General features: G+C 35.7%; 1 non-coding gene across 1 annotated transcript; it reads right to left on the reverse strand.

Moving 5' to 3' along the window:
• Positions 1-13,235: 13,235 nt before the first annotated feature.
• LOC125911988 (U6 spliceosomal RNA) lies at positions 13,236-13,339 on the reverse strand. The gene has a single exon (XR_007454562.1). It is a non-coding gene; the product is annotated as a U6 spliceosomal RNA (small nuclear RNA).
• Positions 13,340-23,010: the final 9,671 nt, after the last annotated feature.

The raw sequence follows: 23,010 nt of genomic DNA on the forward strand, positions 1-23,010 counted from the left end.
TTCAAAAGGGGCATATATATTTTCCCAAACTGAAGGCAGATAAAGACATATTCAGACATGTAAAGCCTGAAGAAATTCATCACCAGCAGATGTGCCCTACATGATATATTACAGTAAGTCTTTTAGAAGGAAAATGGTGGATGAAAATCGAGACTTACACAAAAGAATAAAGAGAAGAGAAAATGGTAACTATGTATGTAAATATACATATTTTTTCTTATTATTTAAATATCTTTGAAGGATATTTGACTATTTCAATAAAAATAATAACTTATTGAGGAGCTTACAGCAGAAAAAGTGAAATGCATGGCAACAGTTACAGTCCAGTCCTCTGGGGAGACTAAAGAGTGTTTCCAGCATTAGCTATCCCAACCAGTAATGTGTTGGCCATAAAATTATAGGATAATGACTCTGAATGCCGGAGTTTTGTTGAAATTAAAAATAAAAGAGTGGAAATGGGTATAGGCATGGCACTTTGAAATCTTTGCCATACTGCCAGATGGCTTGCTCTAGGGCCTTAATGGTCATTTCACTTCTGCGTCTCAATATGTAAATCCCTAGAATGGGAACATTAATGCCATTAAATTTTACTGATAAAGTGTGTAATATTAACAAAAGTCTATTATTTGATTCGTGTCTGCGGAAGGCAGAAGAAAGTGGGATAAGCAGACTATTACACTTTAAATGATGGTTCTCTAAATATTATTGCAAAGATGTGTTCCTTATGTCCTGAATCACAAATGCGTGGAGAAAGAGATCAAATAGAGAAAAAGGAGGGAAGATTTTACTTTTGAACTCTTGCACGTGGATGATTATAGGCCTAACTGGAAACTGTACAGAGGCCCTGCAATTATAGATTGATCTACCTGTATATTTTCAGAACTAAGTAATGTCTACCACTCCAAGGGGGGATTGAAAAAAAAAGCATAATAGTAGTTTTTTAGTTATATACAAATGATAAAAGCAAAGACATCAAAGTGGGTAGCCTTTCAACTCATGCTCAATTAGAATAAAAGTTTGGTTGCTGTTTTAAACATTTATGACTAACTAACTGTGACAGGCTCTCAGCTTTGCAAACGGGATGATTTTCAGTTGACTTTTGATCTGACTGACAGTTCCTTATACACTTCAGTGTTAGTTTATAACACACAAGCCCACATCTGAATACACATGTGACTAATTAGGGACTGTTTATGGACCATCCACATAAATTTAACACACAAGAATGAAGGCATTTTTAACCAGAGGTCATAATTTTAATGAAATAGAGTTAATTAACAAAGGTGCTTGACCTAGTTTGTATTATTAAATTTAAAAAAATGAATAAAATCTAAAGTGTGCTCTTCATGCATATCTGGTGAAGTATATTAGATCATTTTAAAAATTAATTTGTATTTATGAAACAAAATTTACTAGGTTTTTTTCTTTAAAAAATTTGTTGCAATGTAATCAACTTATGCTATAGACAGTACTTTGGATCTTGATTTCTAAGAACTTTGTGTCTTGTCCCAAAAGGCATAATGTTTAGTGCTCTAAAGGTTGGATTTTACCCTGACTCTCAGGCTTAAATTCCAGCTCTGTCAGTGATTAGCTGATGAATTTATGCAAATTACTTAATATCATTGTGTCATAATTTTCATATCTGAAACATAGGAGTAATAATAGCATCTACCTCAGAGTATTGTTGTGAGAATTAAATGAGTTAACACATGGAAAACATTTAGAAGATTGGTAGCACTTGAGGAAGGCTCAATAATTGCTATTTATTATTATTTCAGAAAAACAGTAACTATAATATAAACTGCTTATAGTGTGCTTTAGTGAGATATGTAGTGGTAATTCTATAAGGAGTCAAAAATAGTTCTTGGCACTCAGATTTATTAATAATTTATAATAATTATAATTATATTAATAATTAATATTTTAAACAGATAATAAATTTAGAAACCTTATTCCCCCAAATCAGTCTTTCATCTATTTTGAATAGAGGAGATTACTGCTCTCAAGAGTTGTCTGAAGAAAACGACTACCTGTGAACTCAACGTGGTAACCTGAATGTCACCTAAAGGAGATGCTCATAATTGCCTACCATGATGGGTAAGGTGGTGGAGATCCAGCATTTTTTTTTTTAATTTTTTTTTTTTACGTTTATTTTTGAGACAGAGAGAGACAGAGCATGAACGGGGAGGGGCAGACAGAGAGGGAGACACAGAATCGGAAGCAGGCTCCAGGCTCTGAGCCATCAGCCCAGAGCCTGACGCGGGGCTCGAACTCACGGTCTGTGAGATCATGACCTGAGCTGAAGTCAGACGCTTAACCGACCGAGCCACCCAGGCGCCCCAAGATCCAGCATTTTAATAAAATTCTCCATAAATGTTTGGAGATAGTGGTGACCTTGACATTTCCTCTAGACCCATAAAGTTCTGAATTTTTGCTTTTGCATGAACTCATTTCATGTCCTGATGCTTGGTCTTTTATTCCATATTGTATCACACAATGGTAACTTCACTCATTCTAACTTACCTCTGAAGCCCATGTCAGATTTTAGCCACTGAAAGTATATTTTACCTTGCTGGAAGCTGCCGTTTTCCCATCCCAGGCACTCACTGTGTTTTTCTGCTTTCTGTGGCAAGATCGTCTTTGATGATTTTGGAGCTCACTAACCCAGACATAAGTGTAGTCCATGATTAGAACAGACCTAACACCTCTGGGGATGACCCTCAACCGATGGGAATCAGGAACCAGTAGTCAGAGGACTCCAGACTCCTGTGTTTCAGGGCAATTTGCACATTTCTCCCAGACCATGAAGGAATGAAGGCCTACTAAGGATCTTGATGATGTGCCATTATGCTGTTGTCCTCTTTCCTTTTCTCATTCTCCCCATTTCTTCACTTCTCCTTTTTTTATTAAAATTTTTTAATGTTTATTTTTTTGAGGGAGAGAGAGAGATAAAGTGTCAATGAGGGAGAGGCAAAAAGAAAGACACAGAATCAGAAGTGGGCTTCAGGGTCTGAGCTGTCAGCACAGAGCCCAATGTGGGGCTTGAACTCATGGACAGAGAGATCATGACCTGAGCCGACGTTGGACGCCCAACAGACTGAGCCACCCAGGTGCGCCAACTTCTCCTTCTTTGAATCACATCTTAAATAAGTAAACTACCTGGACACAAGTATTTGTCCAGGTAGGCTTTACTTTTGAAGGAACCTAAACTGAGTCATTTTCCCAAATTCTCCTGGCACAAGCTGCTGGGTTAGGAGAATTGTCTTAAGGATGGGGATGAGAGTAGAAGTTTATGTGAAAGAATTTCAAAACAATTACGTTTGAATAATTAGACATCCCATTTCTTAAAAGTACTCAGATTCTTCTATGACTAGAAACTTTGAATAAGCAATATTCCTCCACAGGCTCTAGTTTTTCAGCAAGCTCCATGACTTGTCCTCTTCTCTCAAAAACTCTCTCTTCTTTTACTCTCCTCCTTCATGTTCTAATTCATTTTTACTTCACAAACTGAGCATTTTATCTATTATTTCTTTACCTGGTTCATAATAGAGTTTGTGTGTGAAGTGTTTCCTAATCAAAGCTTGTTATCACATTAGAGAAAATGTCTGGGGCCAGAAGGTGAAATAACAATGTTTTTCTCTATTTATACAAGCACTCCTTACTTAATGTACAAATTCTAATAGGATACCTAATGAAAAGAGACTATTTTTTTATTTTCAAGAGAAAATGCGAAGAGATACTAAGCAAATACAATGTATCATAGTGAAACAGAGATTCTTTGATTCTTCCCTCAACATGGAGCATGGGATGGATCCCATTGCCTCACAGAAATATGGTTTGTCTTTACCAATCCTCTGTGTTATTTGGAAGTAAATTTGTTTTATTTGCATAATGGTCCCTGAGCTTCTTAAGAAGCAGTGGTGAAGACCCTAAGCCATTCTTTTTTTTAGAACCAATACTCATTAATCTTCTCTATACATTGACTATAACATTTCTAATTAATTTTTGCTGTCCTGGAAAGCATATTAAATCCTTCAAGAAGAAATATTCATAGGAGAAGTTGCGATCTAAAGAGATTACCTGAGTTTAAAGGTTCATATTGGGTGAGGCAGAAGGCCCTGAGACTCTTGCTTAGTGTTTACATTTATGGAAGAATAGTAAACTTTTGAGCATAAACTAATATTAATATTAATTTAAATCTTAACTTCAGTAGCACACATTGGAGTGCCATTTGACCTGAGTATGCACCAGAGCTAGTAATAACACAGTTGCCATTGAAAAAATGATCTTTCTTCACTCTTTGTGAATGGTCTTCTCCCTTTCTCCATTCTGGTATTTGAAAGCACAGTTAAACAAGATAAGCAGTAGCTATATTTTCTACTAAATATATAAACACAATTCATTAATTTGAAAACAAAATAGGATATTATCTTGTATCTCAAGCTAGTAGAGAAAAACACACTAGTGATTTGCAAAGGGTAATAGCTATTTTTTCATAATATTTACATTCTATTGTCCCAAGTGTTGAGTTGATATTAAAGACATGCTAAATAATGAATATATAAGTAGAACATAGAAATAGGTCAACTATGCTACCTTGTGCAAGTCTCATTCATAAGAGCATTAAAAAGCAGATGAATTAGCAAAGGAGAATGCAATTTTTGAGAAAAATTAAAAAGAAATCAATAGGGGGGAGCATGACAAGATCAAGCAAAATAGTCATTCAAAATTGAGAGAGTGATTAATGCTGTCACATGCTGAAGAGAAATATGAAAGAAGATTCACTGTAAGTCTTGATATCAGATTTGTATATAAAAACAATGTGATGCAGTGGCAAAAGCCAAGGAAGCTGAAATCAGTATGATTCCTAGAGTGACCACAAGACCTTTGATGTTTTATTATCTCATTGTTCTCATCTGTATTTAGTAGCCTTGGCATAAGGAGGTGATATAAATGAGATAATCTATGTATTTAGCATAAAGCCTGGGATATAGCAAGTGCTCTAAACAGATATGTTAAAATACTTAATAAGCTTCAGGAAAAGAGCTTTTTAAAAATGGTTAATCTGTAGGGAAGTCATTGATAGGTGTTAGAATGCATCAGTAGAAGTTATGGAAGAATATGTAAATGAGTTAGGGATGTAAGTTTCCTTAATAAATAAATAAAATCCCTCTTCCTTGCACTTTTGATTAATTAATAGTTAAAAATAAAACTGCAAGACCAAGGTGGAAAGGAAGATTTACATAGCACATGTAGAGGAACGTGCTTTAAAAAGGAAAATTAATAGTTTTCATTGATGGAGAAGATGAAAGACAAGATATTTTACTGGTATTTAGTTTCTACTATCACACAACAGTTGACATCAGACTTAATGACTTAGTATAAGGCTTGCTTTGGAATACAGTGTTGCTGGATGCTTGAAGATATTTTTAGGGCAGATCAGAACCTTTCAAAAGGTGAAAGGTTTACTTGGGTTCAGAATGAGATAATATATCTTTGAGAAGAATGAGAACAATGAGTACCATGGACAGTGTCTCCTCTATTTTAGACTTTTCTGTCCCACCTTCACTTTTTGTCATAATTATGTGCCATCTATTCTAGTTCTTATTTAATATCTTTCTTTAAATTAGTTCCTTTTCAAAATCTTAAATATTACTTAAATATTGCCTATAGTCCCTAGCAATAGTATCTAAGGTATTTTTAATGTGTCGATTCTCTTTTATATAATGCATGTTAAAGTGAATGTGCAATTATTTCAACTTTAAAATAATAAAATCTATTCATGCATTGTCTCAACTAATCTTGTCAACCATCAGTGGTAAGCTTGCTATACTTTGGGAAATAGTGCAATAAGGGATAGAATAGGAAAAGAAAAGAGGTACAAAATAATAAGAAATGAAATGTTATCTTTGGGGAACCTGGGTGTCTCAATCGGTTGAGCGTCGACTTTGGCTCAGGTCATGATGTCACTGTTCATGAGTTCGAGCCCCGCGTTGGGCTCTGTGCTGGCAGCTCAGAGCCTGGAGCCTACTTCAGATTCTGTGTCTCCCTCTCTTAAAGAAAAACATTAAAAAATAATAATAATAAAAAAAGGTTATCTTGGCTCCTTTGTGACTAAACCTATAGAACTGTGGGGTATCTGGGTCAAAAATTCTTTGCTGACTCAGAAAAACTCTTCTTATTTTCAGAAACATATGAGAACCAGGAATGCAGTACATTCCCTTATTACACAAGCCTGTATAGTAATATCCACACGTTGCTTGTGATTTGACTCCCCTCGTTTGTAAATCTTTAACAAACATTTAAACATAATTTCACATATATAGTAAAACTTTGGATTGTGAGTAACTTGTTCTGTGAGTGTTGCACAAGATGAACAAACATTTCTAATAAACTTTAGCTTGATAAACGAGCGATGTCTTGCAATATGAGTAGTACGTGATGCCAAACATCACATGATCACAACTGAGTCAGTGGATCTTCTCTCTCTCTCTCTCTCTCTCTATTGCTGCAGGATTGTGGGTGATCATCTCCCATACTCAATGCTCGGTCTCAGGCCATGGTGTTTGGCAGAAATCAGCGATTTTTCAGAATATTGGAAGGTGCTAACAACTGGCACTAATCTATTTTTTGTCACTTCAAAGCACCTATGGACACTTTTTGCTTTTCTATACAATAGTAAGTTTAGCAATGTTTTGCTTCATTCTAGGTCATAGGATAGGTTCCTTGTTAAAGCTGCATGAAGAGAAAAAGATTCCATTGAGCCAACAGATAGCAGTGATTCCGTTAGTGATAGTGAAATTCGTCCTACATACTAACACTCCTCTCTCTTGTCTCCCTCACATCAGCCACAAAGGTTTTCAAAGGTAAGTACAGATCAATTTGTTTATTTTTCCTTATATTTTATATGTTCTTTATTGTTTTGTATTATATTACAACATTTAATCATTTTTATATGAATATTTTTGTGTTATGGAACAAATCATCCGAGTTTCCATTATTTCTTATGGGAAAATTTGCTTTGATACACAAGTGCTTTAAATTGCAAGCATGTTCCCAGAACGAATTATGCTCACAAACCAAGGTTTTGCTGTACTTTTAAATCCCTCCTTCAAAGTTTGGGATTTTCAAATATGAGTGCTTTATTCAAAGCTTCTGACTTTGCTATAATTTTGAGATAGAACCAAGTGAAATAAAGGAAAACTTGCTTATTAAGACCACTTTTTAAATTTTATATCTCAGGATATTTTACATAGGTAATATTTTAGCACCATGCACTATAGAGCATCTGTGGAACTTTCTGAGAATCTGCAGTGTAAAGTAGTCAAATGTCTGAGGAACTAATAACATTTTCTTGATAAAATAATGCTTTCATGTCACATAAAATGAAACTGTCAGCATTTCTTTGTAGGTTTCTCTCAAGCTTAAGAGCAGTTCCTTGACAGTTCTAGAATTGCCTTTAAATATCTTATTGAAATGTAGATTAACACTGTAACATCTTATAATGGTAGGAAAACCTTTTCCTTTTAAGACTTGTAGATAAGCAAATATTGGTATTAACATTAGCTGCTATATTTTAGGATTTTCCCCCCAAATGTTGTTCTTCCCCAGGACCTAATATTTAGATTCATTTTTAAAACAGAGAAGATTACCTAAGACTGGGATGTTGATTTTGTAATAAAAGGCACTATAGATAGATATGTCTTTAGAACATCAATTTTTACTCCGCAGTCATTATCAAAATCAGGTTAAGGATAAAAGCATTTGCTCCACCAAATATCCAGACGGTCAAAGAATCTAAAATTGAAAAAAAAAAATAATACTCCATAAAATTTTAACACAGTGTATAAATTTAACAATAATAAATAAATATTTATTTATTTATTTGAGATTGTAATCGAATCTATGATAACACAAGTAGAAATAAAAGTCAGAACCCTCACATTTTGGAATTGCAATGTTTTCTCCGCAGGCTGTGGACCTAGTCACCCATCATTACCTATACCACGCAGGTGAGTATCGCAAGACAGAAGGCCCATCTTCTGCTTCCCCTGCCCCCGTGGCCTGTAGCACCTGGCTTCAAGATTCTACTTCCTTTCATTCTTGAAGTCTTGAGGTTGATAATGAAAGTAATCTTATTACTCCCATTAGTAGTCAGGATATATTGATCACATCTAACACCAAGTAAAGACCTGGCAAAATAGATTCCCTAAGTAAATGATTCTTAAGTTTTTCCTGGAGTAAATGCCAGAGGTTTGATTTTAGTTTATCACCTCCAGCATCGTTAACTAAATTGTATAATTTAGTTAGGATTGAATAAATAGGATTGTACAATCAGTTAGGGTTGAATAAATATAAGGAGTAAATGATATGTAATTATTGAATATTTGTTCATGTCCAGAACTGTGCTAGAAATCATGAGAGATTTAAGGGACATAAGACATTGCCTTGCCTTTGTGGAAAATATAATCATATTGGAAAGATTAGATGGATATACTTCATTTCAATTAGGGAACTGTAGAATAAACCAAATTATCTAACCCTTAAATATATAGTAGAATAAACAGGGATAGAAGAAACAGCAATATCAGTAATGACTGCATTTGGGAGGAGGTAGAAATTAAGTAATTCAGAATCAGAATTTGGGGTCATAATTTTTCTGCAAATCTTAGTGATATTAACTTAAGTATAACAGCCACCTATTGGGAACTCTAATAAAGAAATACCTCAGGTTTTATAAATTCACTAATGAAAACATGCCACTACAGTTTCATATGTATCTTGTGGTTTGCAACCTCTAACTTTGCCAAGAATAATTATACAAATATTTGATTACAACCTAGGATGGATGTTAATACATACAGACACAGGGGACGACAGTCTGCTAATGGAAATGCTGGAGATTAGGTGTTAGAGCTTGTGCCCTTTTCAAAATTAAATGCAAAAGATAAGAGAATTTCTCTAATAAATTGCTGTTTACACAATTATTTTCAGCAAATTAGGGATTCTACTTACATTTCATTTTTAAGTGGAGGAATGAGATAAAATGTATAGCCATCATTCATCTCTATGCTTAAAAATAAGTAATTTTACATATATACATATACACACGCACACACACACACACATACATTCCTTAATTACCACACAAGTTTATTGAAATAATTTTATTAAAAATACTTAGATCATGAGAGTTATTCATGTCCCCAAAGGCTATAGCAGTTAACTAATTTATTATTTATATATCAAAATAGTAGATTTTGAAATATGAACTTTCTTTGGCAAAAGTGGTGTCAGAAAATGTGTCACAGAAATGGAATTGCTTCAATACTACAACGGGCAGATGCATATCAAATGTACGTAAATATCTGAACACAGATAAGAAAATATTGGCTTTATATCAAATGAGATAGAAACAATTTATTTTTTAAAAATTATCAGAAATAAAATGGAAATAGGTCAGAGCAAGGTACATAGAACCTAAGGGCCTGTGATCTAAATTAAAAAAAGCAATTTAACACTAAGATACTCAGTGAAATTCAGACCTCAGTCCTATGGCAGTTCTTAAATATATAAAAATGTTAAGTGTTTAAATTGTAGAAAAGAATTTTTTCTTCTATACTATCTGATAATGAGATGGCATTAAAGCACTTCCTTGGGATGGCATTAAAGCACTTCCTTGGGAAGTATTTCCTCTCCTTAAATGCAAAGATGAGATGTGACCTGGTTCACCATGAGGTTGTTCACGTACGAGCTTTTAAAAAGGAGAAGAGCTTGGTTTGCCTAATCAAGGTTAAACGTGATATTTGAAAGGGAAAAAAGAACCGCGGGGGGGGGGGGGGGGGAGACTTAAAAACCTTGAGCAAAGAAACATTTCTTTTTTTTTTTTTTAACGTTTATTTATTTTTGAGACATAGAGAGACAGAGCATAAACGGGGGAGGGTCAGAGAGAGGGAGACACAGAATCTGAAACAGGCTCCAGGCTCTGAACTGTCAGCACAGAGCCTGACGTGGGGCTCGAACTCACGGACCATGAGATCATGACCTGAGCCGAAGTCAGACGCTTAACCGACCAAGCCACCCAGGCGCCCCAAGAAACATATTTCATGAACACATTGTGAGCTTCTGTTTAACATATAATAACTTAATTAAATGGATGATGATTAATTTTACTGATTATTCTCTTTATAATCTCGAGTATTAGAAGATTAGTTATTCCAATAATTTATTATTATTATTATTTTAATCTAGAACACTAGAATCACCTGGGAAGCTTTTAAAACTACAAATCTGGGACACCAGTCAGTTAAGCCTCTGACTCTTGATTTGGGTTCAGGTCATGATCTCCCAGTTCGTGGGATTGAGCCCAGCACAGGGCTTTGCACTGACAGCACAGAGCCTGCCTCGGAATCTCTCTCTCCTTCTCCCTCTGCCCCTCACCTGCTCATGCATGCACTCTCTCTCTCTATCTCTCTCTCTCTCAAAGTAAATAAATAAAACTTAAAAAAATATATAAATCTGTCTTCTAAAATGTATTAATTCATCCAATATTTATTTAACATCACTGTGTTGTAGTCACATTGAAGGCATAGGTAATGCCTTCCCTCATAGATCTCAACCTAGTGTGGAAAAAGTTAAGAAAATAAACCTTTATAAAAAAAGTTATACAATTTTATTTTATTTTATTTTATTTTATTTTATTTTATTTCATTTCATTTCATTTTAATTTAATTTAATTTTATTTTTTTATCTATTTTAAAGAGAGAGAGAGCACAAGTGGGGGAGAGGAACAGAGAGAGAGAGAGAGAGAGAGAGAGAGAAAATCTTAAGCAGGTTCCATGCTCAGTGCAGAGCCTGATGTGGGGCTTGATGCCATAACCCTGGGCTCATGACCTGAACCAAAATCAAGAGTTAGATGCTCAACCAATTAAACCACCCAGGTGTCCCTAAAAGTTATACAATTTTAAAACAAGGAGTTTAGGAGTAAAAGATAACTACTGACAGATATATTTTAAGCAGAAAAACTTCATATAGGTTTCATCCCAAGAAGAGAATCTTACTGCAGTAAAACAATGGATTGAGAATAGGTGTTTGTGACAGAGAAAGCAGGTGAACCCAGTTAGTGGACCATTGCAATAGTTCAGGTAAGAAATGACGAGGGCTAGGAGAAAAATGGTGTGCAAAATACTTTCCGTTTATTCTGCCCATGCCTTATGACCCTCAAAATGTTAATGATTATGAATGATATTAAGGTTTTTTTTTCCTTTTGTCTTTTAAATTCCACTTTGGTTTAGCTAATGGGAAAATGTCAGCCTGAGACTGGAGGTTGGCAACAAAATGAAATTCGGTGTTTATTCCCCTGCTCCTTCCTTACCTTGACTTCTGCTCTTCTGTCAAAGGACATGGTTTATCTCAGACATGTCTCACTATGGAGCTACCCTCTCTAGCTTCCAGTAACTGTTCCTTCCTCTTATCCCTTGAGCCTGCATTGTCAACAGCTTCCTGTTGCTCCTACCTGTAGGGTCTTGAAGCATTTCTGGTTGGTTTCCACAAACCTTATCCTATCTTTTAAATATGCTTTTGTTCATTGTTTTCTTCATGTTACCCCCTTGAAGTGGGTCACTCCTTCATGGAAGGATCCTGAATGATACATGTGGCAATTGTGGAGAAGAGACTTAGGCACATTTGCATACATGTGGTGCATAAAAAGGACAGGATTTAGTGATGATTTATAAATGGCGAGTAAGGAAAAGGGATGAATCAAGGATGATTTCCAGGTTACTGGCTTGACCAGTAGGTGAATGGAAGTATTCTTTGTAAGATGAGAATTCTCATCTGTAGTGGAGAATTTAGGTGCGATGGGAGCATGTCAAGACTTCTTGAGTGGAATTGTCAAGCAGACAATTGCAAATTAGTCAAAATTCAGAAGAGAAGAGTAGGACATCAATACACATTTTGTTGAGGTAAGGGTATCAATATCATTTCAACAGAGTACAAAACTGAGCATGTAACAAGGTCCAAATCTTCATGAAGTTTATGGTCTACTGGGGAAGAGATCATGAAAAAAATAATAAACTACAATGTTAAATTAATGCTACACAATAAAAGTACAAGAAGGTATAAGATAATATAGAGAAGACAATGTATTTCAGAGGTTGAGAGAAATGACAGCTCAAATTATATCCCAATAGAGACATGCTAAGTAGGTGAAAAGAAGAAAGAAGAATATTCTAGGCAGTTGAAATTGTATTTGTCTTAGATCTCTGTGGAAAAAAAGAACATTAGTTCATTTGAGAAACTAAAAATTGGCCAGTGTGGCTTGATATTAGTGAGCAAAGGAATAAGTAGCATGAGATTAGAGTGCTAAAAATGGGTCTGTTAGTTTCTATTAGGGTGCTATTTGCTACCTAGACATAAAGCAACTTAACTTTAATGCAAATCTTAAAATGACCTCAACTGTCATAAAAGCTTCATTATTAGATCTTATCCCATGCACATCAGATAAAATTGGGAAATTCAATATTGCTCAAATTATTTTACACTTGGGCCAATTGACTCTTCTATTTTGTACTAAAGCACTATTTGGTAAGGACATTGATTGGAATGTTTGATAAATCATATGGAAAACCAAAAATATGCAGGTCTAATATTTAGTATATCCTTAGATCTTAAATTGAACTTCATATATTAGAAATTATTTTTTGGTTTTTCCTTTATGGACCCTTTCTCTTTATGACTTATTATGTATGTAAAGCAAACCTATCATGTAGAAATATTGGGAATAAAGTCCTGAATATTCCTGAAAGCTTACACTGGGCATATCCACTAGGATTTTAACACTACATTTAGTTATCCTAGTCTTTGTGCAAAGGCTAGTGCTTTTACTAGTTTAGTGGAAAATGTTCGCATCTAAACATCAGGTTGCCTGAGGTTACTTACTGTGGTACCCATAACGAATACCCAAGGAACAAATTATAGCTCTAGTCAAGGCTCATACAGTTATTTTTCAAGTGAAGAAAGAATCTTAAAGATATTTTCAAAAATAGGTAATTCTTACACAGTGTTACTATACGTGGGGCGCTGTTTTAAAGTCTTCATGCATATTAAAGCATTTAACCCTTGTAAAATCCTATGAGGAAGTGACTCTTATTATCACCATTTAGAGATGAGGAAACTCAACCACAGGTCATTACTTAACTTGTCTAAGGATGCACAGGCAGTACCCTGCAGCCTGAAAATTCAATGCGACAGCCTTGCTTTAGCGTGTCACCCTTGCGCAGGGGCCATGCTAATTTCTGCATCTTCCCAATTTCGGTATATGTGCTGCCGAAGTGAGCACAACAGTCTTGCTTTAGAATTCACCATCTCTGCTCTCACTGGTTGCTATTTTTCTTTAATGGAAGATCCATTCAGAGACATGTAAACTATCATATTATTGAATAGGTCTCAGGTCAAATTCTTATAGTGATATTTTCTTGTGTGGCAGTGTCAAAGAACTGAAAATTTAGGCATTTTATACAAATGGATGAAACTGGTCAATGTTTCTTAAAACTAGGAATATGTCACTGCACAGATACAATGATATTTTTATCCCTTTTTCTTTTCAATTTAGAAACTTACAGAAGAGAACTGAGGAATGAATTTGAAGCTGTTGCTGGTTTGACCTAAATATTTGTTAATGAAGTCAAATGTAAAACTGACTCTTACTAGAATAGGTTTAACTATCTTTTTTTTTTTTTTTTAATTTTTTTTTCAACGTTTTTTATTTATTTTTGGGACAGAGAAAGACAGAGCATGAACGGGGGAGGGGCAGAGAGAGAGGGAGACACAGAATCTGAAACAGGCTCCAAGCCATCAGCCCAGAGCCTGACGCGGGGCTCGAACTCACAGACCGCGAGATCGTGACCTGGCTGAAGTCGGACGCTTAACCGACTGCGCCACCCAGGCGCCCCGGTTTAACTATCTTTTAAATGATGGAGGGAGGGGCGCCTGGGTGGCTCAGTTGGTTAAACTTCAGCTCAGGTCATGATCTCGCGGTCCGTGAGTTCGAGCCCCGCGTCAGGCTCTGTGCTGACAGCTCAGAGCCTGGAGCCTGTTTCAGATTCTGTATCTCCCTCTCTCTGACCCTCCCCTGTTCATGCTCTGTCTCTCCCTGTCTCAAAAATAAATAAAACGTTAAAAAAAATGATGGAGGGAATTTGGAAAAAAAGCAAAACGTCCTGTCTATTATCTATCTATTTATCTATCGTCTATCATCTGTCTATATCTCTTCCACGCACATTTCTTAAAATATTGGAATTAAATAAAATCTGAGTAGAATACAGCATTCACAAATATTTGGCATTTTATTTTTGAAGAATCACATTCCAATAATTCTCTAGAGTTGTTCCTCGAGTTTAACATGTCTGTAAATAGCAGAAGGCACATAAGCTTCATTTTGTAAAATTTTCTTCCTGTCAGGATGATTTGTTTTGAGAAGCATCTGAGGGTCTACAGGCGACCCACCATTTTAATAACTCTGATTGTTCTGTGTATCATCAAGTCACTCCGTTCAATCTGGACAGTTTCATTTTATATAACTATAAATTTTACTCTCTAACTGTCATTATTATAAATTGATCTCAATAAGAAAATGTTCATCATTGTTAAGAGATGGAGGAAAAACCTCAACACAGTATATATTTCCAGCAACATAATCACAACACGTCTAAGTATACAACTCTATGTATGATTCAAAGTATAGAATTTCTAAATACTATTTTGGCCCTTTAGATTTCCCATTTTAGTTTTTACTGTCAACATAAGTATAATACCTACTGAGCAAAGTGCCTCAACTGTAGTTAAGGATATTTTTGAAGGTTGTTGTCATTTGTAATTTCTTTCCTGTGAGATATTTTGGTGTTCAGAATTTAATTCTAGGATGGTGTGTCAAATATGAGGTTGCTGGCGACATAAATACTAACCCCCTACCCCCAATTCAATTTCAAAGAGCAAGTCAGGTGAGAATAAATAAATAAATAAAAGGTTTGGTTAATGTTGGACATTTGCTTGGTACTGTGTCATTCAAAACTCCTTCCATTTAAAAACAAAATTTGCATTGACATATGAATGATGTATAATGCAGCATAATTACTTACGGGTCTTTGAAAAGAGGAGCCCCCTTTTTTCCAAGTGATTTCACTTTGAAAAGGAATTACTTCACATGCTCAACAAATACTATTAAAAAGCATTTTATGAGGTGTTTTTCTGCACATATTTCTACACATGGACAGACTATTGTGTGTTCTAAAACCTGTATTTACATGACACACTTTTATGGTCCAATGGGCAAACACTACTTAGTCCTAAAATAACATCACAGTAATGACTACAGTCAAGACAGCAAGAACACTCCACCGTTATTATCCATATCAGACTGCACCAGATGGGGTATCTGTGGTAGAGTGCTGACAGTAGCAAACACTGAACAACTCTTCCTGTTATTTTTGTGTACTCTTAGGCACAGCAATCTTACATTCAAAATAAGCAGTGCATAAGTTCTTTCATTTCAGAGAAGTATATTGTACCATATATTCTTTGATTCATTTGAATCTAGGAGAAAAATAAATGGGATGGAAAATTGAAGATGACTTACATTAAGTGGGATTTAGCCAAATTTCACTGGGTCCGAGGCAGGGTTTCTAGCCTCAGTGGTATTGATCTTTTTTGTTGGATCATTCTTGTGTGGGGCTCTCCTGTGTACTGCGGGATGTTTAACGGTATTGTTGACCTCTATTGACTAGAAGCCAGTACCCAAACCCCAGAGAGTTGTGACAACCAACAATGTCTCTTTGCAGGGAATGAACTCTTGAACACACACATACTCTTTGAACTGATTAAATTATGTGGCTTGGCTTTGTCAATATCAGAGTTTAATCAGTCTCCAGATAGAAGATGTACATTTTTTTCTCAGAGTATACTTCATTTATGTTTATTCGTTTGTTCCGTTTTACCTTCAGTAATGGCTAGAGTAGGTAGGAATTTTGTATCTGCAGTATTATTTCACACATTTTATATTGACAGCAAGAAAATAAAATGAGAAATATTGAGTCAAATAATACAGGGGGACATTAAAAAAAATTTTAATGTTTGTTTTTTTTTTTTGAGAGAGAGAGAGAGAGGGAGAGAGCACGTGAGCAGGAGAGGGGCAGAGAGAGAAGGAGACACAGAATCTGAAGTAGGCTCCACACTCTGGGCTGTGAGCACAGAGCCTGACTCGGTGCTCAAACTCATGAGCCACGAGATCATGATCTGAGCTGAAGTCGGACACTTAACCGACTGAGCCACCCAGGTGCCCCTATAAGGGGGTATATTTAAGAGTGTTTATTGAGGAGGGGAATTGGCTCCTAGAAGTCTCCATTGGGTCACAGACTTCCTGGAGGCCTCCAGCTCTAGGTGAATCCCTGCCTACTGTTAGGGAAAATATTTAAACTGAGGAATCCTTCATGACAAAAGCTGCTCCCTTCTAAAATCAGTGGGATTTTCAGTTTCATTTCTCATCTCCTTATGCTTTTGGAATAGACACTGTTTCCAAGAAATCAGGTAGTTGAAAGGAAGAATAAGACAAGATTATTTACCACATCACTGATTGTAAACATGACTTGAATTGTAAAAATAAGCAGAAAAGAAGTCAGAATCTTTGCTTCTGCTTCACTTTGACTGTCCACCAGCGGGTCTAATTATCATGCTAGAACTGTCAATTCTGTCATTAGGTGTAGTCAGGGATTCATTGTCTTAGTTAATCGAAAATTAGGCTTTTCAGAGAGTAACCATATATACATAAATTATCAATTTTCAAATTGTTAGAATATAATCAAAGTGTACTCATCATTATGTTTTTCTCATCTTAGTTCTTTCTTTGATAATTTAAAAAGGTTTTCAGGATATTTTGTTTGCTTTAAAGTTATTGCTATAAAACTATTTTTCTGTAATTATGTAGCTATGAAGAAGTGCCTTCTGATATGGATCTCTGAATGATATAATGCCAGAAAAAGTAGCTTTTAACTTTCAGTATTGGCACTGAAATATTGGTAAGAACTAACTAAATACAATGGCAAAAATAATATTCTATATTTTAGATACCATTGTATTGTTTTTAATAATATAGTATCTAATGTTACAAATATTAAATAAATAGTGAAAAAGGTAAAACTTTCACTCATCTGTAAGTTCCTAGTAAGTGACCACTATGTATGGGTTAGCTGGCTCAGTACTATATAGCATTTAGTAAATAGAGAAAATTAGTATGACTATATTCAGGAAATACTTGTTTAACATTATAATTTTAATATTGAACCAACTTTCGGAATATATGTCATTTCTCCTTATTCAAAATTATTTAATGTGCCAAAGACTAAGCTGTCATTTTATAGTTCTCTGGACTTCAGTTACCCAACATAATTTGACCTGTTTATTTAGGATTATCCAGTCTTCTTGGAAACTAAAATGTAAAAAAATATAAACCAAAGCCCTGATGGGTTAGGAGAGAGAATAAGATCTGTTTGGGTGAACAAGCACCTTAATACCCCAAATAAATATACATTCTACATTGAATAGGCTTGGTCAATTTCTATGCTTATTTTAATTTTTAATGTCTTTTTTTTTGTAGTTTTCAAAAACATTTCTTTTTGCATAGAGAACAAAAGAAGAATCATCCTGCAGTTGATTTTTATAATTTCATCAGCTGGTAGCAGAGGACCAGTTGCTTGGTGGATAAAGTGTTGGCTTTGTATTCTAAAGGACAACTTCAAATCCTGTTAAGGTTATATTTTTATTAAAATTTCCATTAATTTTTCCATCAATGTGATTATAGGTTAATATTAATTAATTCTTACCATTTTTTGAAGAAATAAATGGAGCCATATCTGATTTAAAGTTAAACAAGACACTATTCAAGCTTTCTTGGTAACCCTTTCCTGGGTTCAGAATTGGTTGGGGAGAAAGGGAATAAAATATCTTTAATGGCATTTTATTGAACTTAGCAATTTAAATGGCCTTCCCTGATTTTCAAAGATATCAAATTACCATATGGATGATGTCTTTCTCATCAAATCTGGCTCTTAATGTTTACCAAGGAAATGACAAAGGTAATTTTTAATGTTGGATGTAGTACTTATATGTATAAATTGCTGATATTAATGAGAGTTCTGGGAGAGGTCTTTCTGTGCTAGAAACTGATATGTCAACAAATAGATTAATATTATAGAAACTGACAACAGAAACCACTGGCATTCCTTCTCTGGAGTTGTAATTTAGTATTATAGCACATGGAAAACACATCCTAGGAAGAGTATAATCTTAATGCTACCCTAGCAGCATTATCTGGAATACAAAAGTGGTCTACCAGGTATCCTATTCTCATTAAGGCATTCTAAAACACCTAAGAAAGATGTGAATGAGGACCTTGATACTGGTGGTACAGCTCTGGGCCATTCAGAACAATCCTTTCCAGACCCATGCGTGACAAAGGATTATTACAAGCTTTGGGGAAGGAAATGTTATTCAAATGGAAAGGCAAATTTACCTTTACTGTCTAAGTTTTAGCCATTAATTTGAATGTCCCATTTCTGAAGTACTATAGGACTTAATAAAGTTCATACTGACCTCATCTTAATCATTTAACAGTGATGGGAAATTTGCAGTATTCTAGGATTTAGAGAGGAATACAGAACGAAAGGTTTGGAGCCTAGCATTGTGATATTAAAATTTAAAGGGGAAGTCTAGGGACCATTATTTCTCTTTATCTTCCTTGCCTGTTTTTTGTTACTTGTAATGGGAAGAAAGGTTTTTAATCTCTTTAGGAAAAAGGACACAGTAAGAATATATCAAAATGTAATCCTGGACATGAACAATAAAACAAAACAAAACAAAACAAAACAAAACAAAATAAAACAAAACAAAACAAAAAAAGGCTGAAGCCCCCAAACACCAAAATGCATGTGTTAATATTTTATGCTATGTATTGAGCTGCTTTTACAATGAGAAAACTATTAGACTATTATTTAAAAAATTTTTTTTAATGTTTATTTATTATTGAGAGACAGACACAGAGTGTGAGCAGGGGAGAGGTGGAGAGAGGGGGAGACACAGAACCCAAAGCAGTCTCCAGACTCTGAGCTGTCAGCACAGAGCCCAATGCGGGGCTCGAACTCACGAACTGTGAAATCATGACCTGAGCTGAAGTTGGTCGCCTAACCAACTGAGCCACCCAGGCACCCCAACTAGACTATTATTTTTACTAACAATATTAACAGCCAACATTTACTGGACATTTTCTTTGTCCCAGGCACTGGCAAGAGTTTTAATCTCATGGAATCCTCACAAGCACCATAACAGGAAGGTATTAATATATATTTTTTCATTATAAAGATAAGTAAACTGAGTTTTAGAGAGATTAATTAGCAAAGACTAAATATTTGTCAAATCATCAGAACCAGGCAGTGACAATCTCAAAATGTCAATGTAGACATTCTTAAAAGTAACAACTTTGTTGCAAAGAACACTGAAACTAATGTTTGCAGAAAGGAACACAAATTTGAGAATATATTAATTTCCGATGTCATAAGTTGGGAGAGGAAGTACTGAGTTGCTTCTTAAAGTTGTCTGCAGACAGGGTTATTACATTAAGAATAAAATGTTTTAGCAACCCATAGATTGACAGCCCCATGCAAAAGAGTGGAAAAAAAGATCTTCATGCCTAAATCTCCTCCAAAAACACGTGCATTCCATATGGGGCTGGGTGATCCAGAGCAGGGGTTCAGCACTTTTTCTTTAAGATTGGGTTTCATTCTGCTAACAGCATGTTGGCTGAGTGCCCACTAGCAAGCAATTAAGACTTTGTGCTTGCCTGCATTTTAGTAGCTCTCCTCATGAAACATGCAGCCACATGGGAGCAGAAGCTTTGCCAGCATGGGTCACGGTCTGGGAGCAGCATCAGGGAGCTCCTATACTCTAAGGACTCATAGTCTTCTGGGAAGTTGAGGACAGGATGAAGGATCGATTGGCTGTGCCTGTGAGAGAAGATCAAGAAGGGAGTCATTAAGAAATGGGGGCTATGGAGAGATACCAGAAGTGGAGTTGGGAGAAGAAAGCAAAATGTTACCGAGGAACCTAAAGAGAAACAAGATAAATTTATCTTTAAAAATTAAGAAGCAACTGGGTTAAAGGAAAAGAAGAAAAAACTGGATGGCCGGTGAGAGTTTCTTACCACTGAACTTGGATCATGCCCTCATTAATTATTTTTTTGTAGCAACACAAATGCTGAGCACCTAAGGTGTGCCAGGTAAAGGGCTGGGGACATTAAGGTGAGCAAGACATTTTAATGCAGCGATGAGCGAGGAAAGAGTCAATGGCTGACATAACATTAATATAGAAGGTTATGGAAATGGCAACAGTGTGGCCATTCTGCTTTCCTCTTCACAGTCTCCCTTTTCTTGTGCCTGCAAAGAAAGCATTTGACTCTGGTTGGCGTAAGGGGTGCGTAGGAGAATTAGAAAACTCTATACAAAGATGAAATAGACTCCTTGGGAGGGGGCCAGCTTTTCAAGTCTGAAAATATAATAGGCCAAAACAGTGATTTCAAATCTGATTGATTACTCAAGACCTCCTGGGCATGATTTTACAGTACAGATGTCTGCTCCCCGCTCCTGGAAGTTCTGGTTCAATAGGTCTAACCAGATATAGCCTCATGATGTAAACATTGCCCTGAACAATTCTGAAAAGAACTCATATCACAAAAACAGTATTTCCCTCTTCACAATAGACTTTGTTAGGTTAAAGTCAAAGGCAGAACTGCTGTCTTGCTGGCTACATCTGCATATAATCTGTACAAATCCAAATGTATAGAAAACTATCCTTCCAGTTATTAATAGGGTCCTTTAGACAGGTAATCTCACTGGTGTAGATGAAAGCAAATTTATACAAATTATTTTCAGGATACATCTATTTTGCTAACTGGAGCATAAATATATATAATTGCTAAGTCATACTCCCTTACAATTTGGAAAGTTGAACATAAACCAGGTTTACATGGAGCACTAGTCTTACTGCTAACTAGGCTGTATGAGTCTTTACATGACAATGCAAAAATTACAGCTTTCTGAAAGTCATGGTCTACATCAGAAAGAATTACATGCCCAAAGATCTGAGTCATAAGAATTCTCGGGTTTAAAATATTATTTTTTGGTAGTATAAACCTTTACTTAAACAAAACCATAGGCAAATGCCTAATATATCAAAAAAGATCAGAAAAATTTAGGGGAGGGCCTGTGTCAGGGGTCCAGATTCACCTCTTCAGCCATCGTATTATCTGTAACAGGAGCTCCTGACATAGCTCTCTTCAGAATTCTGGAGTTGCAGAGAGCACAGACATAAAGCAAAACGTTCCCCATTTTGAAATTTATTTCCAAGTAAATCCTCACAAATTGAACATCATAATGGATTCCAATAGATATGTGAGGCTTATCCCTAACTGGGGTTTTGGGTTTGAGTTAAACCTCCCCAGTGGCTTTGGCCAGTCACAGAACTGTGCACACGGGGCTGCATGCCCTCTGGGTCGATGTGGTGGGGCACACAAACTGACATAAACAAATAATAGGGCCTCTTTGTCAAACGCAACTAGGTTTGAATCTCATCTGCATTTGCTAGTTAAATTACCTTGAGCAAGTTAGTGGAACTTCCTGAATCTTCTGACCTTTGCCTGTAGAGTGGGGATAATTTCTACCTTTCACTCTGATAGAAATTAGTCTTTAACAAAGGGACTGGCACATGCTGTTTCCTTTCCTGTATTTTTGTGAACAGGTCAGGTTAGGAATTTGGGAAATTGCTCTAACTCCTTCGGGCCTATACAGAGCTTTTTCTTTTCATTTTCTCTACACAGAATGGACTCTTGTGGTACAAAAGAATTAATAATGGGCTTCCATGAGCAAGAAATTGCTACTACTTTTACTAAAGAACTGAGGAGAATATCTTATTAAATTCCAAGTTCTCAAATATGTGGGTCACACCTTAGCGTATAATAATTATTTACCATGGTCTTGAAATATGTTTATGTATTAATGATCACAGTAGGTAGATTTTTGTTACAAATCACTGCATTTTCAATATGTTCAAGCAAATACACATCTCCAGCTGGTCAGATAAATCTGAAGGCTGGCAAATGGCAAGGGTAAAACTCGCTAGGTAAAGTATAGATTATCGTGTGTATAAGTGAATGTGCGTGTGTTGTGTGCGTGCACGCATATCCCCTGAGGTGTGCAAGAAAAACAACAATAACAGAAATAATGACTCTGAATGCCCCAGAGGTGGGACTTCCATCTCATTTTTGAGATTTCTTTTTTTTAAACTGGTCCAGGCAGAAGAAAGGAGTGCTTGCTTGCACAGCTGACTTCATGTTATTTCCAAAGAAGGTAGTGTGGTGACGCCTGGTGCATATAAAGTTTTTGTATAACGACTAGATTTTTCTGAAACATATATGCAAGGTAAGTGTAAACTGATGAAATTAAAGTAATTATTTACGTGTCTTCCAGGTAACAGCATCACCTGTTTTGAGAAAAAGTGCCCCTGAATTCTGCCCTGTTAATGCACTCTGCGAGGATTTTGCAAGCATTCAGCGCAGAGAACCCAAACATTTTATTTTGGCAAGGGAAGCTTTATAGAAATATTTGCAATATTTTGTGCTAATCCCTCCACAAGTCACTTTGGTGTGGCAAATATTTGTTCAAGCCGACTTTACTACAGTTACAGAGTACATCAATCTGTTGTTTTAACCTTTAGAAAATAACCCTGTGTCTTCTTGAAGGAAATAAAGAGTCATTGATGAAACCTTTTAGGTTTTCAACTTCTTTGCAATAAGGTGCCTGGAAGAGCCATCAGCACGTTGTCTCCAGGGAATGGATTAGAGGGAATGAAGTGCATCTCTGCTTACTTTCTTGGCGCATCTGTGCATGGATATGAGGGACCCAAAAAGTAAAT

This window comes from Panthera uncia (genome assembly GCF_023721935.1).
Source record: "Panthera uncia isolate 11264 chromosome C1 unlocalized genomic scaffold, Puncia_PCG_1.0 HiC_scaffold_3, whole genome shotgun sequence".
NCBI classification, from domain to species: domain Eukaryota; kingdom Metazoa; phylum Chordata; class Mammalia; order Carnivora; family Felidae; genus Panthera; species Panthera uncia.